Genomic DNA, 22,729 nt, shown 5'->3' with positions numbered 1-22,729 from the left:
CAATGGATGATGGATAGATATAGATATATATAAAAGTGCTAGCAAGTTCTTAATATAAAATGTGCATTTCCATACATCTGAGGGGGCAGGATTGTAGAATTTTACATTTGTATAGTATGTTCTTAGAAACCTAGAGTGTAAGAATTCCAAAGCAGAAAGATGACCTTGTAAATTAATGTCATTTAGGATTAGAAGGATGATGGCAATAGAGCAGGAAGACCCTATGCTCATTTTGTCCCACAAACACAACTAGATACCTATCAAATCATACTAAATACTTCAGAAGTTGATGTGAAAACTGACAGAACAAACTCCACAACTAAAGGGAGATAAAAGGTCATACTGAAGAAGGTAAGAAATGGGGAGACCTGACTTAGAGGAGAAATAAACTGGGGTTGTTACAGAGAGGAGGGAGCCATGGTCACAGAGAAGGGTAGGAGGGAGGATCACACAGAGAAACACACAAGGAGAATTTTTCTCAAAAGGTATTGACTTGGAAAACAAGAAGGGCTTGATTTTGTGAGTTCTCACAACCAGTGTAGCTTAAAGACTAAAGTTTTATAGGTCAGCGTACTTGGCTGGCATAAAGCCTGGAGGGCACCACCCTACACCTCAAGAGAAGGAAGGCAAACAACCTGGGGGCAGATGGCATGGAAATGGCTATTTGAAGAACATCTCTGGCACACTATGAGGAGATTATTCAATCTTCTCAGAGTGTATCCCTGAGAAACAGCATTCATAGAGATACCTTTCCGGGTACAAAGTAGCTGGATGGTGCCTTTTCAATCTGCCACCCTTAGGATAACACAGAACAACCTGTGAGAAACTAACTTGCTTATACCACACCCCACACTACTGCACAATGGCAAGACTGCCCTTCTCAGTCAAGCTTGCCTCAGTCCCAGTGTAGTAGGTTCCTTCTCCAGAAGACCAGCACAAACCTGTGCTAACAACACATCTCCAGATCAGAGAGGTTTGTAGGGCTTCAGTTCCATTGGACATGATGAAAAGCCTCATTTTGCAAGCAAAATAAGGCACACCTCATTAAAACTCTCCACAGTTCAGGCCAATGGCCAACCACTGCCCACAACAGGCAAGGAGAGCCTCTGCAGATGACTGGCCTGAAGGATAGAGCAGCCCAAACACAAAAGCAGAATGCACTCAGCATACACCAGAAACACTCCCTGAAGTGCCAGGTTGTGGGTGCTACAAGACCTCTTTTTCATAAATTCACAACTTTCAAGAGCAGGAGAAATAAGTGGCTTTTCTAACTTAGAGAAAAAGGCATAGATTTAGACAAAATGAAAAGACAGAGGAGTTTATCACAAATGAGAGAACAAGATAAGGTGTTGGCTAGAGATTTAAGTGAAAAAGATATTTTAAGAAATTCCTAATGGGCAATTTAAAGCAACAATCATAAGCATACTCACTGGGCTTGATAAAAGAATAGAACACATCAGTGAGAACCTTACCACAGAGATAAAAGAATAAAAGAATAATCAATGAGAGATCAAGAATGCAATAAATGAGATTAGAAAGAGGCTCGAAGCAAAACAAACAAACAAACAAACAAAACCCCAACAACAACAACAAAAACCCTAGCAGGATAGAAGAAACAGGGGAATGAATGAGGGACCTACAAAACAAAATAATGGAAAATTATAAATCTGAACAAAAGAGAGAAAGAAGAACTATGCAACACAAAGATACACTAAGGAAACTCAGTGACTCCATAAATCATAATAACATTCATATTATAGGACTCCCAGTAAAATAAGAGAAAGAGAAAAGGCAAAACATTTATTTCAAGGAATAATAATAGAAAATTTCCATAATCTGGGGAAGGAAACAGACATCTGGATTTTAGGAAGCACAGAGAACTCCCATCAAAATCAACAAAATCAGGCCAAAGCCAAGACATATTATAATTAAATTGGCAAAATATAATGATTTTTAAAAATCTTAAAAGCAGCAAGATAAAAGAAGCCCTTAAATTACAAAGGAAGACCCATAAGGCTAGCTACAGATTTCTCAATATAAACTTGGCAAGCCAGAAGGGAGTGACATGATATATTCAAATTGCTAAATGGGAAAAACCTGCAGCCAAGAATACTCTATCCAACAAGACTATCATGCAGAATAGAAGGAGAGATAAAGAGTTTCCCAAACGTAACTAAAAGAGTATGTGACTACTAAACCAACCATACAAAAAATATTAAAGGGTTCTCTTTGGTGTAAAGAAAAGACCCAAAGTGACAAAGGCAAGAAAGGATCAGAGAAAATCTCCAGAAACAATGACAAAATAAGTAATAAAACGGCACTAGATACATATCTATCAATAATTACTATGAATGTAAATAGCCTAAATGCTCCAATCAAAAGACATAGGGGGATCCCTGGGTGGCGCAGCGGTTTGGCGCCTGCCTTTGGCCCAGGGCGCGATCCTGGAGACCCAGGATCGAATCCCACGTCGGGCTCCTGGTGCATGGAGCCTCCTTCTCCCTCTGCCTATGTCTCTGCCTCTCTCTCTCTCTCTCTCTGTGACTATCATAAATAAATAAAAAAAAAAGACATAGGGTACCAGAATGAATAAACAACAGCAATGACAACAAAAACAAGACCCATCTATATGCTGCCCACAAGAGACTCATATAGACCTAAAGAAGCCTATAGACTGAAACTGAGGATATGGAGAACCACTGATCATGCAAATGGATATCAGAAGAAAGCCAGAGTACCAACACATATATGAAACAAATTAGACGTTAAAACAGTGTAACAAGAGATGAAAATGGCACTATATCATAATAAAGGGGATTATCCACCAAGAAGATTTAACAATTATAACATTTATGCTCCTGGATTAGGAGCACAATTAATGACAAACTTAAAGGAACTCATTGATAATAATACAGTAATAGTAGGGGACATTAACATCTCACTTACATTAACAGAGAGATCATCTAAGAAGAAATCAACAAGAAAACAATAGATTTCACAAATCAGACAAATACAAAAAGAATGAGATCATTCCATGTATATTTTCTGACCACAATGCTATGAAAATTGCAGTCAACCACAAGAAAAAAATGTGGAATAAACACAAATACATGGAGGTTAAGCATCATATTATTACACAATAAATAGATCAACCAGGAAATCAAAGAAGAAACAAAAGAAAATACATGGAAACAAATGGAAATGAAAACAGAATGGTCCAAAATCATTTGGATGAAATAAGGCTGTCCTAATAGGGAAGTATATAGCAATACAGACGTACCATAAGAAGAAAAAAAACAGTCAAATAAACAACCTCACTTAACACCTAAAGGAGCTAGAAAAAGAACAAAGCCTAAAGCCAGCAGATGGAAGAAGAAAAAATAAACATTAGCACAGAAATAAAATATATAGAAACTAAAAAACATGATAGAACAGATAATGAAACCAGTAGCTGGATCTTTGAAAAAACTAATAAATTTGATAAAATCTTAGCTAGACTTATCAAAAAGATAAAAGAAAGGACCCAAATAAATAAAATCACAAATGAAAGAGGAAAGGTTGCTACCAACACCTAAGAATGTTGCTACCAACATTCTAAGAATGTTAAGAACAATTATATATCAATAAATTGGGCAATGTGGAAGAAATAGATAAATTCCTAGAAATATATAAACTATCAAAACTGAAATAGGAATAGAAATTTTGAATAACCAGCAAAATTTGAATCAGTTATCAAAAAACTCAAGAAAAAAAGGTCCAGGAATGCCTGGGTGGCTCAGAGGTTGAGCTTTTCTGCCTTTGGCTCAGGGTGTGATCCCAGGGTCCTGGGATCGAATTCCACTTTGGGCTCCTTGTGAGGCACCAGCTTCTCTCTCTGCCTATGTCGCTGCCTCTTTTTCTGTGTCTCTTATAAATAAAAAAAATCTTTAAAAAAGAAACAAAAGGGGGGGATGAGCAAGATTGCAGAAGAGTAGGGTCTCCAAATCACCTGTCTCCACCAAATTACCTAGAAAACCTTCAAATTATCCTGAAAATCTATCAATTCGGCCTGAGATTTAAAGAGAGACCAGCTGGAATGCTACAGTGAGAAGAGTTCGCGCATCTATCAAGGTAGGAAGACGGGGAAAAAGAAATAAAGAAACAAAAGGCCTCCAAGGGGGAGGGGCCCCGCGAGGAGCCGGGCTGAGGCCGGGGCGAGTGTCCCCAGGACAGGAGAGCCCCGTCCCGGAGGAGCAGGAGCTGCACCGACCTTCCCGGGAGGAAAGGGGCTCGCAGGGAGTTGGAACAGGACCCCAGGAGGGCGGGGATGCCCTCGGGCTCCCTGGGACAGTAACAGAGCAACTGCACACCCAGGAGAGTGCGCCGAGCTCCCTAAGGGCTGCAGCGCGCACGGCGGGACCCGGAGCAGCTCGGAGGGGCTCGGGGGCGGCTCCACGGAGGGGGCTGCGCGGCCCCGGGAGCAGCTCGGAGGGGCTCGGGCGGAGGAAGAGGCTCCGCTCGGGGGGCTCGGGCGGCAGCTACGCGGAGGGGGTTGCGCGGCCCGGGAGCGCGAATCCACCAGCGCAGGCTCCGGAGCACAGGGCGCCGGGACACAGCCCAGGATCCAGCCTCCCCCGGGACAGGCAGAGGCCGGGAGGGCCCAGGACAGCGAGGACGCTCCTGCCCCGAGCTGAGCAGATCAGCGGCCCCACCCCGGAGCCTCCAGGCCCTGCAGACGGAGTTCCTGCCGGAGCTGAATCCAGGTTTCCAGAGCTGGCCCCGCCCCTGGGGCTGTTCCTCCTGCGGCCTCACGGGGTAAACAACCCCCACTGAGCCCTGCACCAGGCAGGGGCACAGCAGCTCCCCCAACTGATAACACCTGAAAATCAGCACAACAGGCCCCTCCCCCAGAACACCAGCTAGACTGACAACTTACAGGAGAAGCCAAGGGACTTACAGTACACAGAATCAGAAGATACTCCCCCCGTGGTTCTTTTTTTTTTTTTTTTTTTTTTTTGCTTTTTGATTCGTTTCCTTCCCCCACCCCCCTTTTTTTCTCCTTTCTTTTTCTTTCTCTTTTTCTTCTTTTTTTTTTCGTTTTTTTTCTTCCCTTTTTTTTCCCTTTCTCTTTTCTTTCCTTCTTTCTCTCCTCTCTTTTTCTCTTTTTCCCAATACAACTTGCTTTTGGCCACTCTGCACTGAGCAAAATGAATAGAAGGAAAACCTCACCTCAAAAGAAAGAATCAGAAACAGTCCTCTCTCCCACAGAGTTACAAAATCTGGATTACAATTCAATGTCAGAAAGCCAATTCAGAAGCACTATTATACAGCTACTGGTGGCTCTAGAAAAAGGTATAAAGGACTCAAGAGACTTCATGACTGCAGAATTTAGTGCTAATCAGGCAGAAATTAAAAATCAATTGAATGAGATGCAATCCAAACTAGAAGTCCTAACGACGAGGGTTAACGAGGTGGAAGAACGAGTGAGTGACATAGAAGACAAGTTGATAGCAAAGAGGGAAACTGAGGAAAAAAGAGACAAACAATTAAAAGACCATGAAGATAGATTAAGGGAAATAAACGACAGCCAGAGAAAGAAAAACCTACGTTTAATTGGGGTTCCCGAGGGCTCCGAAAGGGCCAGAGGGTCAGAATATGTATTTGAACAAATTCTAGCTGAAAACTTTCCTAATCTGGGAAGGGAAACAGACATTCAGATCCAGGAAATAGAGAGATCCCCCCTTAAAATCAATAAAAACCGTTCAACACCTCGACATTTAATAGTGAAGCTTGCAAATTCCAAAGATAAAGAGAAGATCCTTAAAGCAGCAAGAGACAAGAAATCCCGGACTTTTATGGGGAGGAGTATTAGGGTAACAGCAGACCTCTCCACAGAGACCTGGCAGGCCAGAAAGGGCTGGCAGGATATATTCAGGGTCCTAAATGAGAAGAACATGCAACCAAGAATACTTTATCCAGCAAGGCTCTCATTCAAAATGGAAGGAGAGATAAAGAGCTTCCAAGACAGGCAGCAACTAAAAGAATATGTGACCTCCAAACCAGCTCTGCAAGAAATTTTAAGGGGGACTCGTAAATTCCCCTTTAAGAAGAAGTTCAGTGGAACAGTCCACAAAAACAAGGACTGAATAGATATCATGAAGACACTAAACTCGTATCTCTCAATAGTAACTCTGAATGTGAACGGGCTTAATGACCCCATCAAAAGGCGCAGGGTTTCAGACTGGATAAAAAAGCAGGACCCATCTATTTGCTGTCTACAAGAGACTCATTTGAGACAGAAGGACACCTACAGCCTGAAAATAAAAGGTTGGAGAACCATTTACCATTCGAACGGTCCTCAAAAGAAAGCAGGGGTAGCCATCCTTATATCAGATAAACTAAAATTTACCCCAAAGACTGTAGTGAGAGATGAAGAGGGACACTGTATCATACTTAAAGGATCTATTCAACAAGAGGACTTAACAATCCTCAATATATATGCCCCGAATGTGGGAGCTGCCAAATATATCAATCAATTATTAACCAAAGTAAAGAAATACTTAGATAATAATACACTTATACTTGGTGACTTCAATCTAGCTCTTTCTATACTCGATAGGTCTTCTAAGCACAACATCTCCAAAGAAACGAGAGCTTTAAATGATACACTGGACCAGATGGATTTCACAGATATCTACAGAACTTTACATCCAACCTCAACTGAATACACGTTTTTCTCAAACGCACATGGAACTTTCTCCAGAATAGACCACATATTGGGTCACAAATCGGGTCTGAACCGATACCAAAAGATTGGGATTGTCCCCTGCATATTCTCAGACCATAATGCCTTGAAATTAGAACTGAATCACAACAAGAAGTTTGGAAGGACCTCAAACACGTGGAGGTTAAGGACCATCCTGCTAAAAGATGAAAGGGTCAACCAGGAAATTAAGGAAGAATTAAAAAGATTCATGGACTAATGAGAATGAAGATACAACCGTTCAAAATCTTTGGGATGCAGCAAAAGCAGTCCTAAGGATGAAATACATCGCAATACAAGCATCCATTCAAAACTGGAAAGAACTCAAATACAAAAGCTCACCTTACACATAAAGGAGCTAGAGAAAAAACAGCAAATAGATCCTACACCCAAGAGAAGAAGGGAGTTAATAAAGATTCGACCAGAACTCAACGAAATAGAGACCAGAAGAACTGTGGAACAGATCAACAGAACCAGGAGTTGGTTCTTTGAAAGAATTAATAAGATAGATAAACCATTAGCCAGCCTTATTAAAAAGAAGAGAGAGAAGACTCAAATTAATAAAATCATGAATGAGAAAGGAGAGATCACTACCAACACCAAGGAAATACAAACGATTTTAAAAACATATTATGAACAGCTATACGCCAATAAATTAGGCAATCTGGAAGAAATGGACGCATTCCTGGAAAGCCACAAACTACCAAAACTGGAACAGGAAGAAATCGAAAACATGAACAGGCCAATAACCAGGGAGGAAATTGAAGCAGTCATCAAAAACCTCCCAAGACACAAGAGTCCAGGGCCAGATGGCTTCCCAGGGGAATTTTATCAAACGTTTAAAGAAGAAATCATACCTATTCTCCTAAAGCTGTTTGGAAAGATAGAAAGAGATGGAGTACTTCCAAATTCGTTCTATGAGGCCAGCATCACCTTAATTCCAAAACCAGACAAAGACCCCACCAAAAAGGAGAATTAAAGACCAATATCCCTGATGAACATGGATGCAAAAATTCTCAACAAGATACTGGCCAATAGGATCCAACAGTACATTAAGAAAATTATTCACCATGACCAAGTAGGATTTATCCCTGGGACACAAGGCTGGTTCAACACCCGTAAAACAATCAATGTGATTCATCATATCAGCAAGAGAAAAACCAAGAACCATATGATCCTCTCATTGGATGCAGAGAAAGCATTTGACAAAATACAGCATCCACTCCTGATCAAAACTCTTCAGAGTGTAGGGATAGAGGGAACATTCCTCGACATCTTAAAAGCCATCTATGAAAAGCCCACAGCAAATATCATTCTCAATGGGGAAGCACTGGGAGCCTTTCCCCTAAGATCAGGAACAAGACAGGGATGTCCACTCTCACCACTGCTGTTCAACATAGTACTGGAAGTCCTAGCCTCAGCAATCAGACAACAAAAAGACATTAAAGGCATTCAAATTGGCAAAGAAGTCAAACTCTCCCTCTTCGCTGATGACATGATACTCTACATAGAAAACCCAAAAGTCTCCACCCCAAGATTGCTAGAACTCATACAGCAATTCGGTAGCGTGGCAGGATACAAAATCAATGCCCAGAAGTCAGTGGCATTTCTATACACTAACAATGAGACTGAAGAAAGAGAAATTAAGGAGTCAATCCCATTTACAATTGCACCCAAAAGCATAAGATACCTAGGAATAAACCTAACCAAAGATGTAAAGGATCTATACCCTAAAAACTAGAGAACACTTCTAAAAGAAATTGAGGAAGACACAAAGAGATGGAAAAATATTTCATGCTCATGGATTGGCAGAATTAATATTGTGAGAATGTCAATGTTACCCAGGGCAATATACACGTTTAATGCAATCCCTATCAAAATACCATGGACTTTCTTCAGAGAGTTAGAACAAATTATTTTAAGATTTGTGTGGAATCAGAAAAGACCCCGAATAGCCAGGGGAATATTCAAAAAGAAAACCAGAGCTGGGGGCATCACAATGCCAGATTTCAGGTTGTACTACAAAGCTGTGGTCATCAAGACAGTGTGGTACTGGCACAAAAACAGACACATAGATCAGTGGAACAGAATAGAGAATCCAGAAGTGGACCCTGAACTTTATGGGCAACTAATATTCGATAAAGGAGGAAAGACTATCCATTGGAAGAAAGACAGTCTCTTCAATAAATGGTGCTGGGAAAATTGGACATCCACATGCAGAAGAATGAAACTAGACCACTCTCTTTCACCATACACAAAGATAAACTCAAAATGGATGAAAGATCTAAATGTGAGACAAGATTCCATCAAAATCCTAGAGAAGAACACAGGCAACACCCTTTTTGAACTCGGCCATAGTAACTTCTTGCAAGATACATCCATGAAGGCAAAAGAAACAAAAGCAAAAATGAACTATTGGGACTTTATCAAGATAAGAAGCTTTTGCACAGCAAAGGATACAGTCAACAAAACTCAAAGACAACCTACAAAATGGGAGAAGATATTTGCAAATGACGTATCAGATAAAGGGCTAGTTTCCAAGATCTATAAAGAACTTATTAAACTCAACACCAAAGAAACAAACAATCCAATCATGAAATGGGCAAAAGACATGAACAGAAATCTCACAGAGGAAGACATAGACATGGCCAACATGCATATGAGAAAATGCTCTGCATCACTTGCCATCAGGGAAATACAAATCAAAACCACAATGAGATACCACCTCACACCAGTGAGAATGGGGAAAATTAACAAGGCGGGAAACAACAAATGTTGGAGAGGATGCGGAGAAAAGGGAACCCTCATACACTGTTGGTAGGAATGTGAACTGGTGCAGCCACTCTGGAAAACTGTGTGGAGGTTCCTGAAACAGTTAAAAATAGACCTGCCCTACGACCCAGCAATTGCACTGTTGGGGATTTACCCCAAAGATACAAATGCAATGAAACGCCGGGACACCTGCACCCCGATGTTTCTAGCAGCAATGGCCACGATAGCCAAACTGTGGAAGGAGCCTCGGTGTCCAACGAAAGATGAATGGATAAAGAAGATGTGGTTTATGTATACAATGGAATATTACTCAGCTATTAGAAATGACAAATACCCACCATTTGCTTCAACGTGGATGGAACTGGAGGGTATTATGCTGAGTGAAGTAAGCCAGTCGGAGAAGGACAAACATTATATGTTCTCATTCATTTGGGGAATGTAAATAATAGTGAAAGGGAATATAAGGGAAGGGAGAAGAAATGTGTGGGAAATATCAGAAAGGGAGACAGAACGTAAAAACTGCTAACTCTGGGAAATGAACTAGGGGTGGTAGAAGGGGAGGAGGGCGGGGGGTGGGGGAGAATGGGTGACGGGCACTGGGGGTTATTCTGTATGTTAGTAAATTGAACACCAATAAAAAATAAATTAAAAAAAAAAGAAACAAAAGTCCAAAGCCAGATAACTTCACAAATTTCATGAAACCTTTAAAGAATAGTTAAAATCTATTCTTCTCAAACTAATCTGAAAAATACAATAGGAAAGACAACTCCCAAGTTCGTTTTATTAGGCCAGCATTACACTCATGACAAAACCAGATAGATTTCACAAAAAAAGAGAACTACAAGCAATATCCCTGATGAATATGAATGCCAAAATTTCCCCCAAAATATTAGCAAACCGAATTCAACAATACATCAAAGAAATCATTTACCAGGATCTGGTTGGATTTATTCGTATGGTGCAATATCCACAAATCAATCAATGTGATACTCCATATTAATAAAAGAAAGAATCAGAACCTTATGATCATTTCAATACATGCAGAAAAAGCATTTGACAAAGTACAACATCCATTTATGATAAAAAAACCATCAACAAAGTAGGGATAGAGGAAACATAGCTCAACATAATAAAAGCCATAAATGAAAAACCCAGAGCTAATGTCCTCTTCAATGGGGAAAGCTAAGAGCTTTCCCTTTATGGTCAGGAACAAGACAGGGATATCCACTCTCAGTATTGTTGTTTAGCACAATACTGGAAGTTGTAGCCATAGCAATCAGACAACAAAAAGAAATAAAAGTTACCCAAACTCGTAAGGAAGAAGTAAACTTTCACCATTTGCAGATGATATGACACTATATATAGAAAGCCATAAACACTCCACTAAACAGTTACTAGAACTGATAAATGATTTCAGTAAAATCACAGGGTATAAAATTAATATACATGGGATGCCTGGGTGGCTCAGTGGTTAAGCCTCTGCCTTCAGCTCAGGGCATGATCCTGGAGTCCTGGGATCAAGTCCGGGGATCGAGTCCCACATCAGGGTCCCTGCATGGAGCCTGCTTCTCCCTCTGCCTGTGTCTCCACCTCTTTCTCTCTCTGTCTCTGTCTCTCATGAATAAACAAATAAAATCTTTAAAAAATAAAATTAAATAAAAAATAAAGTTAATATACAGAAAAATGTTGTAATTCCATACACAAATACTGAGGCAGCAGAAAGAGAAATTAAGAAAACAATCTTATTTACAATTGCACCAAATACAATGAGATATCTGGGAATAAACCTAATCAAAGAAGACTTGTACTCTGAGAAACAATAAAAAATACTGATGAAAGAAATTGAAGACAACACAAATAAACAGAATTATCTTCCATACTTATGTATTAGAACAAATATTGTTAAAATGTCCATAATGCTCAAAGCAATTTACACATTTCATACAATCCCTATGAAAATACCCACAGCATTTTTCACAGAACTAGAACAAACAATCCTAAATTTTGTAGGGAACCACAGAAGATCTCCAGTAGGCAAACCAACCTTGAAAAGAAAAAGCAAATCTCAAGGTATCATAATTCCAGACTTTGTTATATTATAAAGCTGTAGTGATCAAAACAGTGTGGTACTGGTACAAAAACAGAGAGATAGATCAATAAAACAGAATAGAAAACACAGAAATGAACCCACATCTATATGGTGAATTAATCTTCAACCAAACAGGAAAGACTATCCAATGGGAAAAAGATTGTTTCTTTACCAAATAGTGTTGGGAAAACTGGACAGCAATATGAAAAAGAATGAAATGGGGCCACTTTCTTACATTATACACAAAAATAAATTAAAAATGGATGAAAGACCTAAATGTGAGACAGGAAACCGTGAAAATCCTAGAAGAAAACACAGGCGGCAACCTCTTTGACCTCAGCAGCAGCAACTTCTTACTAGGCATACCTCTGGAAGCAAGGGAAACAAAAGCAAAAATGAACTATCAGGACTTCATTAAGATAAAAAAAAAAAAAAAAAAAAAAAAAAACCTTCTTTACAACAAAGAAAACAATCAACAAAACTAAAAGGCAACCTTCAGAATGGAAGAAGATATTTGCAAATGACATATCTGATGAAGGGTTATTATCCAAAATATATTTTAAAAACCTTATAAAACTCATCACTCCCAAAATGAATAATCCAATTAAAAATAAGTAAAAGAGGGCAGCCCCGGTGGCTCAGCGGTTTAGCGCCACCTTCAGCCCAGGGCCGGATTCCGGAGACCCGGGATGGAGTCCCATGTCGGGCTCCCTGCATAGAGCCTGCTTATCTCTCTGCCTGGGTCTCTGCCTCTTTCTCTCTCTCAATCTGTGTCTCTCATGAATAAGTAAATAAAATCTTAAAAAAGATAGGTAGAAGATGTGTGCAAACATTTTTCCAAAAAGACACAAAGATGACCAACAGACACATGAAAACATTCTCTACATCACTGATCATCAAGGAAATACAAATCAAAATCATAATGAGATATCACCTCACATCTGTTAGAATGGCTAGAATCAGTAACATCAGAAACAACAGGTGTGGAGAAAGAAAGTGAAACCCTCTTGTGCTGGTTTTTTTTTTTTTTTTTTTTTTTTTTTATGATAGTCACACAGAGAGAGAGAGAGAGAGAGGCAGAGACACAGGCAGAGGGAGAAGCAGGCTCCATGCACCGGGAGCCCGACGTGGGATTTGATCCCGGGTCTCCAGGACTGCGCCCTGGGCCAAAGGCAGGCGCCAAACCGCTGCGCCACCCAGGGATCCCCCTCTTGTGCTGTTGATGGGAATGCAAATGCAATTCCAGAAATTGTAGTACTAGGTATTTAACCAAAGATTACAAAAATACTAATTCAAAAGGATACATGTAACCTGATGTCTATAGCAGCATTATCTACAATAGCCAGATTATGGAAACAGCCCAAGCATCCATTGACTGATGAATGAATAAAGATTATGTATATATATACATATAGAACAAACTAATGGTTACTGGAGGGGAGTTGGGAAGGGGGATGGGTTAAATAGATGGAGATTAAAGAGTGCATTTGCTGTGATAAACAAGTGTTGTATGGAAGGATTCAATCACAATATTGTATACCGGAGACCAATAATACACTCTACAGTTACTAACTGAAATTTAAATAACAATTTGAAGGACACCTGAGTGGCTCAGTGGTTGAGGGTCTGCCTTCGACTCAGGTCGTGATCCTGGGGTCCTGGGATAGAGTTCCACATCAGGCTTCTGGCAGGGAGTCTGCTTCTCCCTCTGCCTATGTCTGCCTCTCTCTGTGTGTTTCTCATGAATAAATCAATAAATAACAACTTGAAAAAAAGATTGATGGAATTTACAAACAAGCGTATTCCTTCCTCAAGCACATGTTCCACATTTTAGACTTACGTAGTAATGTTTCTTGATATTGTTAAAACAACTTAAATGATTTTATCCCAATTAGATGTTGAACAATATATATTTTAAGCATGTTAGACCATAATTCTTCAATGTGAAATAAGAGATCACTCATTTTGTTTCCCTTATGGCTACCCAAATAAATTAACAGCATTTCTAGAGTACCTGGATGGCTCAGTAGGTTAAGTGTCTGCCTTAGGCTCAAGACATGATCCCAGAGTCCTCCAATCTGAGCCCCACATCTGGCTTCCTACTCAGTGGGGAGCCTGCTTCTCCCTCTCCCTCTGCCCCTCCCCTTGCTTGTGTTTCCTCTCTCTCTCTCTCTCAGATACATAAATAAAATCTTCTAAACATTAAAAATGTTCTTATTTGAAAATTAAGTAGTTCTGAAAAAATGCAGCATTAACTCTGGGAAAATATTTCTAAAAAGTGAATACACATTTCTTTTTTAAAAATTTTTAAAAGATTTTATTTATTTATTCATGAGAGACAAAGAGAGAGAGGCAGAGACACAGGCAGAGGGAGAAGCAGGCGCCATGCAGGGAGCCTGACGTGGGACTGGATCCTGGGTCTCCAGGATCACAACCTGGGCTGAAAGCGGCGCTAAGCCGCTGAGCCACCCAGGCTGCCCCATATTTCTAAATAAAAAACACAGGGAGCCAATTTATTCACCAACAGATTTCAAACATGTTAAAGAAACATAGCACATAACTCAATATTCTTCTTCTAGTGACAGATGAATAGGATTTTCTCTGCATTATGGTTTTGTTTGACAAGTGTAGTTTTAAATTCTGTGTAGTCCATAAACACCTGAGTGCTTCTAGCTTTAATGGGTATTAATTTCATTTTTCTCCTGCATTATTATGCATCTATACTTCCACCCACACACCATTATCTTCTATCTATTTGAAAATACCCATCCCAACTTCACTTACAAAAAATCCTCAGCCAAGTTTCATTTCATTTGTTCCTATTACCAACTACAGACATTAACCTCCAGCTCCTGTATTTCTAGAAAGAAGACAACTGAATGGAAGATGTAACATTGCAATTAGGTCAGTGCTCATTTAAGTAATACTTAAATTTAGGACAATGTAATTTCTTTACATTAAATGATCAAAATGATTCTTAGCATCTCTAAGAACAAATATGAGAAATATCAGGAAAATGGATAAAACCAGGGGTATTGAACAGGGATTATCTCACTAGATTATAAATATGTTGGAAAGTTACAGCATTCAAAATAATGTGGAACTGGAAGCAAAAATAAATAATAAAAGAAGGTAATATAATACCTAAAGAAATCTGAACAGAAATAAAATATACATCACAACAAATGGCATAAAGAAAGAGTTCTTTTCATAGTGGAAATCTATGTTGTCAGAAAAATATGAAGAAAACATTTTACTTCATATTTGGCAAGATAACTAAATAGTTAAGGTGTGAAAACTAGTCAATTTAGCAACACCTACTAAATAATGAATATTAATAAGGATCTTCATTTGTTACTAAAATAATTACATCTCATTTATATGTTGCATCAAAAAAAAAAAAAACCAGAACAAATGAACAGATGACTAAAAACGCAGAAGCAGACCCATAAATATGGAAAACAGACTGGTGGTTGCTAGAGGTGGGTTCTGGGGGACGAACAAAATTGGTGAAGAGGAGTGGGAGGTACAGGTATCCAGTTATGCAATGAATAAGTCACAGGGATGAAAGGTACAGCATAGGGAATATAGTCATTAGTGCTGTAATGGTGTTGTATGGTGACAGATGGTAGCTACAACTTATACTGAGCACAGCATGATCTATAGAGTCCATGAATCACTCTGTTATACACCTAAAATAAATATAACATTATATGTCAACTATACTTAAATTAAAAAAATAACAACAACAACAAACAAAGATATTAATCCAATGCACTGTTTGGACTTTAAATCTTAACCTAAACAAATTAATCTTATAGAAGTATATTGACCAAACAATGTTATAATAGTTTCAGTATAAAACACCGTCATTCAACATTTGTATATATTGTAAATTGATCACAATAAGTCTGTTTACCTTCTGTCACCATTAAAAGTTGATTTTGTCAAAATTATTGACTACACTCTCCATGCTGCACTTTATATTCCCATGACTTATTTTATAACTGGAAGTTTGTATTTTTTTTATCCCCTTCACATATTATGTCCCCTAACCTCTCTCTGCTCCGGCAACCACCAATCTGTTCTTTGTATAAACAAATACATTCTAAAAATATTTTTATACTGCTAGAGGAAAACAAACAGGCCCTGATTAGTTAATTATATTAAAGAACTATTATTAATTGTGTTAAAAGTTATAATCTTATTAAGGTATTGCTTAAAAATGAGCTTCTATCTATTATAGATATATTCTGTAAATTATAGGGGTAATATTTTATATTATCTGAGATTTGTTATAAAATAATCATAATGGATATAGAAAATGGATATATCAATGCAGGAAGACTGGTAATGTATTGATAACTGCTGAAGTAAGGCAGCATGTACACAGAATGGAATATTCCTATCACTGTAAGGTTTACTTTTAAAAAATTAAAAATTTTCAATATAAAAAGTTTTTAAATGATCAAATAGCATTATAGTATAATTCCAAATTTCTTGTGTGTGTAGAGAACATGCTTCATAAGTAATTTTTACTTTAATCCTAAAACAATACATAAAAAATTTCAGACAATTGTGATAATTATTGGATGCCAGAACTTTTTTTAATTGGAGTTCAATTTACCAACATATAACATACCACCCAGTGCTCATCCCGTCAAGTGCCCCCTCAGTGCCCATCACCCATCACCCCATCCCTCCGCCCACCTCCCTTTATAACACCACTTGTTTGTATCCCAGAGTTAGGAGTCTCTCATGCTCTGTCACCCTCACTGATATTTCCCACTTATTTCCTCTCCTTTCCCTTTATTCCCTTTCACTATTTTTTATATTCCCCAAATGAATGAGACCATATAATGTTTGTCCTTTTCTGATTGACTTATTTCACTCAGCATAATACTGTCCAGTTCCATCCACGTCAAAGCAAATGGTGGGTATTTGTCATTTCTAATGGCTGAGTAATATTCCATTCTACACATATACCACACCTTTATCCATTCATCTTTCGATGGACACGGAGGCTTCTTCCACAGTTTGGCTACTGTGGACACAGTTGCTATAAACATTGGGATTCAGGTGTCTCGACATTTCACTGCATCTGTATCTTTGGGGTAAATCCCCAGCAGTTTAATTGCTGAGTCATACAGCAGTTCTATTTTTAACTCTTTAAGGAACCTCCACACAGTTTTCCAGAGTGCCTGCAACAGTTCACATTCCCACCAACAGTGCAAGAGGGTTCCCCTTTCTCCACATCCTCTCCAACATTTGTTGTTTTCTGTCTTGTTAATTTTCACCATTCTCACTGGTGTGAGGTGGTATCTCATTGTGGTTTTGATTTGTATTGCCCTGATGGCAAGTGATGTGGAGCATCTTCTCATGTGCTTGTGGGCCATGTGTGTGTCTTCCTCTGTGAGATTTCTGTTCATGTCTTTTGCCCATTTCAGGATTGGATTGTTTGTTTCTTTGCTGTTGAGTTTAATAAGTTCTTTATAGATCTTGGATACTAGTCCTTTATCTGATAGGTCATTTGCAAATATCTTCTCCCATTCTGTAGGTTGTCTTTCAGTTCTGTTGACTGTTTCTTTGGCTGTACAGAAGCTTGTTATCTTGATAAAGTCCCAACAATTCATTTTTGCTTTTGTTTCCCTTGCCTTCATGGATGTATCTTGCAAGAGGTTGCTGTGCCCAAGGTCAAAAAGGGTGTTGCCTGTGTTCTCCACTAGGATTTTGATGGATGCTTGTGCCACATTTAGATCTTTCATCCATCTTGTGTTTACCTTTGTCTATGGTGTAAGAAAATGGTCTAGTTTCATTCTTCTGCAGGTGGATGTCCAATTATCCCAGCACCATTTATTGAAGAGATTGTCTTTTTTTCCAGTGGATAGTCTTTCCTGCTTTGTCGAATATTAGTTGACCATAGAGTTCAGTGCCCATTTCTGGGTTCTCTATTCTGTCCCATTGATCTACGTGTCTTTTTATGCCAGAATCACACTGTCTTGATGACCACAGTTTGTAGTACAACCTGAGATCTGGCATTGTGATGCCCCCAGCTATGGTTTTCTTTTTTAAATTTCCCCTGGCTATTCGGGGTCTTTTCTGATTCCACACAAATCTTAAGATAATTTGTTCCAACTCTCTGAAGAAAGTCCCATGGTATTTTGATAGGGATTGCATTAAATGTGTAAATTGCCCTGGGTAACACTGACATTTTTGCAATATTAATTCTTCAAATCTACGAACAGGGAATAATATTATATCTCTTTGTGTCTTCCTCAATTTCTTTCAGGAGTGGTCTGTAGTTTTTAGGGTATACATTCTTTACCTCTTTGGTTATGTTTATTCCTAGGTCCCTTATGCTTTTGGGAGCAATTGGAAATGGGATTGACTCCTTAATTTCTCTTTCTTCAGTCTCATTGTTGGTGTACAGAAATGCCACTGATTTCTGGGCATTGATGTTGTATCCTGCCACACTGCCGAATTGCTGTATGAGTTCTAGCAATTTTGGGATGGAGTCTTTTGGGTTTTTTACATACAGTATCATGTCATCGGCGAAGAGGGAGAGTTTGACTTCTTCTTTGCCCATTTGAATGCCTTTCATTTCTTTTTGTTGCCTGATTGCTGAGGCTAGGACTTCTAGTACTATGTTGAATAGTAGTGGAGAGAGTGGAAATCCCTGTTCTGTTCCTGATCTTAGAGGAAAGGCTCTCAGTGTTTCCCCATTGAGAATGATATTTGCTGTGGGCTTTTCGTAGATGGCTTTGAAGATGCTGAGGAATGTTCCCTCTATCTCTTCACTTCGAAGAGTTTTGATCAGGAATGGATGCTGTACTTTGTCAAACGTTTATCTGCATCTATTGGGAACATCATATGGTTCTTGTTTTTTCTCTTGTTGATATAATCTATCACATTGATTGCTTTGTGAGTGTTGAACCAGTCTTGCATCCCGGGGATAAATCCCACTTGGTCATGGTGAATAATATTTTAATGTACTGTTGGATCCTATTGGCTAGTATCTTTTTGAGAATTTTTGCATCTGTGTTCATCAGGGATACTGGTCTATAGTTTTCCTTTTTGGTGGGGTCTTTGTCTGGTTTTGGAATTAAGATGATGCTGACCTCATAGAACAAGTTTGGAAGTATTCCATCCCTTTCTATCTTTCGGAACAGCTTTAGTAGAATTGGTATTGTTTCTTTTTTTAACTTTTGATAGAATTCCCCTGGGAAACCATCTGGCCCTGGACTTTTGTGTCTTGGGAGATTTTTGATGACTGCTTCAATATCCTCCCTGATTATTGGCCTGTTCAGGTTTTCTATTTCTTCCTGTTCCTTTTGGTAGTTTGTGGTATTCCAGAAATGCGTCCATTTCTTCTAGATTGCCTAATTTATTGTCATATAACTTTTCATAATATGTTTTTAAATTCTTTTGTATTTCCTTGGTATTGTTGGTTATCTCTCCTTTTTCATTTGATTTTATTAATTTGAGTCTTTTCTCTTTTGTTTTTAATCCGGCTGGCTTATGGTTTATCTATCTTATTAATTCCTTCAAAGAACCAACTCCTGGTGTTGTTGATCTGTTCTATAGTTCTTCTGGTCTCTATTTCATTGAGTTCTGCTCGAATCTTTACTAACTTTCTTCTTATGCTTGGTGCATGTTTTATTTGCTGTTCTTTCTTCAGTTCCTTTAGGTGCAAGGTTAGCTTTTGTATTTGAGTTTTTTCCAATTTTTTGAGGGATGCTTGTATTGCCGTGTATTTCCCTCTCAGGACTGCTTTTGCTGTATCCCAAAGATTTTGAGTGGTTGTATCTTCATTCTCATTAGTTTCCATGACTCTTTTTAATTCTTCTCTAATTTCCTGTTTGACCCTTTCATCTTTTAGCAGGTTGGTCTTTAACCTCCACGTGTTTAATTCTTTCTAAAATTCTTCTTGTGATTGAGTTCAAGTTTCAAAGCATTGTGGTCTGAAAATATGCAGGGGACAATCCCCATCTGTTTTTTTTCCTTCTTTAAAGATTTTATTTTTTATTTATGTTTAAGTGATCTTACACCCATTGTGGGGGTCAAACTCAGCAACCCCATGATCAAGAGTCACATGCCCCAATGACTGGCCCAGCCAGGCGCCCCTCCCTAAATATTCATTACCTCCCTTCTGGTTAGAGCTGAAGAAAATGGTTGATCATACCTCTTTTTTTTAAGATTTTATTTATTCATGAAAGACAGAGAGGGAGAGAGAGGCAGAGACACAGGCAGAGGGAGCAGCAGGCTCCCTGCAGGGAGCCCTATATGGGACTCGATTCCAGAACCCTGGGGTCATGGCCTGGGCTTAAGGTGGTGCTAAACCGCTGAGCCACCCAGGGGTCCCCAATCATACCTCTTCTTATCCTGTTCCTGACTCCTCTCCACTTTTGTTCTGTAGTGCCAATTTCAGTAAGTTATTTTTGTAAATTATTTCCAGGTAAGACAGAAAAAGTAGTATGAAAAGATACCCAGGAATAGGTTTGTGGAAAGGTGTTTCCTTTTAAAAACTGGTCTTTGGTTATAGTGTAAGAATTACTGTGGCAACTGATGATAATTTTTAAGCCAAAAGTGTTGAATTTTTCAGCCAAATGTTTCAGATTACTTGATAATTACCCAAATATATGGAAAACTGGATCAGTAAATCAGCAATTAAAAAAATTATTAAAAATCAAACACTAGCGTAGCCTTCAACGTAATTCTGATTTAATGCCTATCAGTGTCTACCACTGGAGCTTTACTGTAGTACCTGGTATTTTGTCACCCTACTTATTAAATTTTGCTTTCTTTTCCTAGCAATCACCTCTTTGTTTGCAGGTCCACCCCAAACCCTTCCTACAAGATCTTTTTTGATCTGTAAAGCCTCCTCCAAACAGAGCTCTTTGTCTGAAGACACCGATCTTTTCAAAGCTCTAATTACTTCTGGAGGCCCCTTGGTGAACTGCCTTAGCCAAGCCTGTGCCTCTTGCAGACAGTCGGCCTTGTCGGAGGAGCGCAGGACCTCTTCCACCATCCCCATGCTCAGGGCTTTCACCGCATTCAGGTGGACGGCTCCACTTAGCACCTTGAGGGCCTGCCTGGCGCCCAGGATCTCCACCAGGTGGGTGGCACTGCCCCAGCTGGGTACTATGCCCATTTCCTGTGGACTAATCTTGTCTCGCTGTCTGTGGTCATCAGCTTGAAATCACATGCTGTAGTAACCTCTGTTCCTCCACCTAATGCCTGACCTTGAATCAGTGCAACACTTATTAAAGGGAGTCTCATAAATCTTGTTAAGGTGTTTTGCATGAACATACATAAGGCCATTCCATCCTTTGGAGTTGCTAGTGCTTTCACAGCATTCAGATCAGATCCTGAGGAGAAAGTATTTTTTGCCACACAAACAATGAGACCTTTCCCCTCTGTCCAATTTTCCAATTCAATCATTTTTTCCAGAAGTTGTAGCATCATAAAACCTGAGAAAGCATTCATTTTACTTGGGTTGTTCAGGGTAAGAATACCAATGCCACTGTCTTCCTTCTTAAGGTCAACGGATCCACCAGGAAACTGTTGATTTTTTTAAAAAATTCTTCCTTATGGAAGCCATGAGATGTATTATAAAGGGACAACCCCGTTTGATGTAGTAATTTTGCCCTTACAGTCAAAGATGATGTCTTCAGAAGATTTCCTGCCATTTTTATGGACTATAATACTGATCTGGGTCAAGGTGATAAAGAAAACTAATAGCCATCCAAGCAAAGTAGTCAAATGTTGCAATCATGCTCAGCACCTGCAGCACTCCCTGGGCCTCTGTCTTCCCCACAGCCCTGGGACTCGGGCCTCCCTGCGCCCGACAGAGGGCACTGGGTCTCCGCGATGGCAGCCCGCCAGCATCCTGGGGTGGGAGCAGTGCCTGAGGAGGCCACAGCCACACACAGCGACCCCCGCCAGGCCCGCAGGCAGCATGGCCTGCAACACTAGTCGCCTCCCCCACTTCAACCCCCCAAATCCATTCAATCCCCATCTTTTGATATCGCTTGAGACCTGATTTGTGACCCAGTATGTGCTCTATTCTGGAGAAAGTTCCATGTGCACTTGAGAAAAATGTGTATTCAGTTGCATTTGGATGTAAAGTTCTGTAAATATCTGTGAAATCCATCTGGTCCAGTGTATCATTTAAAGCTCTTGTTTCTTTGGAGATGTTGTGCTTAGAAGACCTGTCGATTACAGAAAGCATGTGTTGAAGTCTCCCAGTATAAGTGTATTATTAAGTATGTCTTTACTTTGGTTATTAATTGATTGATCTACTCAGCAGCTAGCGCATTCGGGGCATAAATATTCATGATTGTTAGGTCGTCTAGTTGGATAGATCCTTTAAGTAGGATATAGTGTCCCTCTTCATCTCTTACTACAGGCTTTGGGATAAAGTTTATCTGATATGAAGATGGCTACCCCTGCTTTCTTTTGAGGACCATTTGAATGGTACATGGTTTTCCAACCTTTTATTTTATGGCTGGAGGTGTCCTTACATCTAAAATGAGTCTCTTGCAGACAGCAAATAGATGGGTCTTGGTTTTTTATCCAGTCTGAAACCCTGCATCTTTTGATGGGGTCATGAAGCCCATTCACATTCAGAGTTACTATGGAAAATTATGAATTTAGTGTCATCATGATACTTATTCAGTCCCTGTTTTTGTGGATTGTTTCTTTCGACTTCCTCTTTCTTTTAGAGTCCCTCTTAATATTTCTTGCAGAGGTGGTTTGGTGGTCACATATTCTTTCAGTTTCTGCCTGTCTTTGAAGCTCTTTATCTCCCCTTCCATTTTGAATGAGAGCCTTGCTGGATAGAGTATTCTTGGCTGCATGTTCTTCTCATTTAGGACCCTGAATATATCCTGCCAGCCCTTTCTGGCCTGGCAGGTCTCTGTGAAGAGGTCTGCTGTTAACCTAATACTTCGCCCAATATAAGTTAGGGATCTCTTGTCTCATGCTGCTTTAAGGATTTTCTCTTTATCTTTGGAATTTGCAAGTTTCACTATTACATGTCGGGATGTTGAAGGGTTTTTATTGATTTTATAGGGGGATCTGTCTATCTCCTGGATCTGAATGCCTGTTTCCCTCCCCTTATAAGG

General features: G+C 39.4%; 1 pseudogene; it reads right to left on the bottom strand.

Moving 5' to 3' along the window:
* Positions 1 to 20,786: 20,786 nt before the first annotated feature.
* Positions 20,787 to 21,292, bottom strand: LOC144307710 (ethylmalonyl-CoA decarboxylase-like; annotated as a pseudogene).
* Positions 21,293 to 22,729: the final 1,437 nt, after the last annotated feature.

This window comes from Canis aureus, chromosome X (genome assembly GCF_053574225.1).
Source record: "Canis aureus isolate CA01 chromosome X, VMU_Caureus_v.1.0, whole genome shotgun sequence".
In the NCBI taxonomy this organism is placed as follows: domain Eukaryota; kingdom Metazoa; phylum Chordata; class Mammalia; order Carnivora; family Canidae; genus Canis; species Canis aureus.
The sequence above is the reverse complement of the archived record's forward strand: the minus strand, read 5'-3'. Positions and strand labels throughout refer to the sequence as shown.